Consider the following 3,681-nt stretch of genomic DNA (forward strand, 5'->3'; position numbering starts at 1 on the left):
CCAGGATTGCCGTGAAGTGCTCAGAGCTCCTGCTCTGGGTTTATTTGACTAGGAGGGGGTGGGTGAAGAATGATCTCCCCCCTTATTTATCCTAGACGCTGACCCGATTCACCAATAAAACAGGAAGTGTCTGTTTCGAACGTGTCTGCACCGGACAGGTCCCACTGCGAGCCAGCCTGGGTCTGCTTTGTGGGGTGATCAGGAGATGTAGTGAGGATGACACCTACCTGGAAAGAAAGACAACCCTATAAGCATGGCCTGGGGGTGGATATGGATTGAATGTCGCCCTAACCTCTCCAGGCCACGATTCGTTCTCTGTATATTCTGGTTGGTTTAATTCTTTGTCTAATTTTGTAACCTTGCCTCGCTGTTAAATGGCAATGGCTAAACGTAGCGGAGTCCGGAGCTCCCAGCCACCTGACCTTCCTTCCTAGCCGCGCTCGCCGGCTTCGGTCTGGTTCTAGTCCAACAGTGTGAGCTCTTCGCAATGGCCCGAGGCACAGGGCGGCTGCCGCCGCCTGGACAAAGCGCGCTTGTGGGAAGCCCCAGCGTCGTGGGCAGCGGGCCCAGCTGGGCTTCCAGCGCCAGCCTCTTGGAGAGCTTAAGCACGTCTATTAAACTGAGAGAAGCGAGGCGATGTCCCTCCTAGCGGAAAGCCAATCGCTCCTGACACTGAACGCTGCACAATTCAGCGAGGGTTTTTTTTTTATTTCCCGTGCTGCAAAGGCAGCAATCCGCGGGTGTGTCTTTCAGCTGTCACTTTCACATACACACAGATATTTTAGAAAGACTCCGCTCCACCACGCTGCTGTAAAGAAAGGGAACTCGCTGGTGCTTTCTGGTAAGTGTTACTCACTTTACGCTTCTCTCCTTCGGTGGGCCAAGTCTTCAGAGAGAGGAGACGAGGCTTCAGCCCAAAGATCCTGGAGCTTTAGGTTAGCAAAGAGACACTATGCAGGGTGCCCACGTAAATAACACACTGGCACAGCCCTATGATGCATGAGGTTGTTTAATGCAAGCTGCTGATTTGGTCCAGAGGGCCAGATGCCCAGTGTGAACCTCCTGACATTATAAAAGGTGGGAAGTTGTGCTGCAAAATAACAATGTCCTAGTCTAAGTTCATCGCGTCCTTTGCTTACCCAGACTCGCCCTTTTAATATTTGATGAGCCCTTGGTTTGCAGCAAACTGGACAGGCCATTCTTTTTAAAGCCCCGCCTCCTCGGCCCAGGCCTCAGTACCTTGAAAACCTCTATTGAATTTCACGACTTGGCACGGAAGGATTTTTGAGACTTTACCACCGTTTTTGGAGAGAGATCGTAGTTATTTGATGGAGTTTGGGAGCACCTCCTCTTTCAAACGCTTCTGCGGGACGGGAGGTTCACACTCCTGCCCAACAAAAGTGTTACTGACAAAAGTGCTAGTTTAGACATTATTGTTCCATTGTCTTCAGTGTGGCAGAGCCGCCTATAGTAAAAGGGAGGATTTGGCCTGATCTGCTAGACAGATATTTAGGGGAAAGTCTTTTATGCTTAAGACTGATATTTTCAGCTGTTACCCTAAAATCCCAACAACTCGAAGATACACAGTTCTTAAATGAAGGCATCAGCATAGAGGAAACTCTGCTTGCTCTGTGTTTCAAAGTTCATGTGGGGCAAAGCCGATGGGAATACTGGTAAATTATGAACAAGAATCAAATACATTTACCATCTGTGTTACAACCATTATGCCTATTAAAACAGCATTATTCATGTTTTGTGTAACATTAACATGTGTGTAGTTTACTGGATATTTCATTTTTTTTCATAGCTGGTTCCTAGAAGTGTTTGTATTTATCTATATGTTTTATGCCTAGATAAAGCTTTGTATATATTATATTTATTAACACATGCACCTATATAATATGTATGTCAATGCTGTGTGCATATATACACACACACATATATGCGTACAATATATGTACATAAAATATAAAAAACCACACACACTATGGAATTATATATTGCATAGTTTGCAGAGAGAGAGAGAGAGAATTAACTGGACATTTCATTATATACATCCAGTAAATTCTACATATATAATATATGAATAATGTAACATGCTAGACGTGGGTGTGTTTCTAGAGTAAAGTGTGGAATTTGGACACTGTTTTGCATAGCACTTATGAAGAAGCCAAATCTCGTCACGAAATGACTTGTATTCAGTACTGTTCACATTGATTTTCTAATCGTATGTCAGATGTCGTTTGAACTTGTCCAAAGACTCACTGAACGCTCCGATTAGTCTACAGATGGGTGCAGACATCACAATTACATGGCTTGCAAACATTCTTCTTACCTAATCACATGAACTCTCGGTTAAGCGCAGGATGCATTATCCGACCAGGAATCATGCGCTTGTTGTTCACCTGTTGGACTTTCTACCTGAAGTCTTGAGTCCTGTTTTCACACTTAGCTCGAATCTCGTGGTGTGCTGAGTGAACACGGACATTTTCCCTTGTGCTTTTCCAAATCCAGCTAGCACACGAGCTCTTACATTTCGCCAGTTTCAAGACAAACCTTTTCGAGGAGATGCCTAAGCATAAAGAGTTTGAACTGGCGCTGCTCTAAATATATAGGAAATACGTGGAGATTGAACTTCTGATGTAATATAAGAAGGTCGAAAAGCACTTTCAAGTGTTTCGACCAGTAGAACAGATTCTCGATTCCATTAATGTGTATGTAGTCCGCTTTCCTAAAGCGGCTTTAGAGTCCTTCCCTGCTAGGATCAGCAATATTGGTTCAGTTTTACTCTAAGACACGATTTTATGGAACTTATCCCTTGCAAGCTACAAGGGCCAGTCACTTTTCAGCTAACCAGTTGTAACCCTCTCATCATTCCCTGCAGACCTTTTCTTTGCTTATTTCGGGGAAGACGCCTTGTGATTTATAGACGTCCTCGTTTAAACGGGCGATTAGCTCCAGCCACTCAGCGCCGAGCACCGGAATAAGCATCCTGCTGTGTTCGCCCGGGAGTCGTGGAATTTCAGTGCAGGCTGCCCCAGACAGTAACTGTGGCCCCGGTTTCCCAGCGCCAGCTACCATTTATTGCCCACGTTACCGTCTCTGACCCATGGATGTTTAGACTCTAGAAGCGTTTCCACAAGGTGCCCGGGGCTGCTGGGTTTGTTATGCAATATTGGCTGCAAAACAGGCAGCAGCCAAAAGCGTAAAGCGATGCAGCGCGTTGTGTGGACGAGGCTCTCCCTTAGCCGTTAACCATACTAGGAAAACCCAGCATTCAAACGTCTGGACTATGCTGGAAACTGCCAGGTTACTCTGTGGGCTTGATATTTTGGAAAACTGCCCGTGGGGGGCAGAGCGCGAGTCTCCGAAAGGGGTGCATTCGGTACAAGCTGGGCCACGTGTAACCGCGATGGAGACACGGTTCTCTCGCTCCGGACTCGGTTGTGATGTTTCACCCGTCGGAAAGTGCACATAACTCGGGAGCCATCCTTTGCAGGACCCTGTGTACCCTCTGCTCTTCCACTGTGACCGGGGGACGCCGTCTGCTTTCAGCCTGGATCTCTTCACCGAGCGGCGCTGCGGGCGCTAAGGAGTCGCTGAAAGGAATCGCTTCTCTATTGGCCGTGCCAAAATGCCGTGTGGACTGGCTGGCTCGGTCGCTCTCCCTCCGCTAATAGA

Source organism: Emydura macquarii, unplaced genomic scaffold (assembly GCF_026122565.2).
Source record: "Emydura macquarii macquarii isolate MOO-44397 ecotype Brisbane River unplaced genomic scaffold, CSIRO-AGI_Emac_v2 contig_2199, whole genome shotgun sequence".
NCBI lineage: Eukaryota > Metazoa > Chordata > Testudines > Chelidae > Emydura > Emydura macquarii.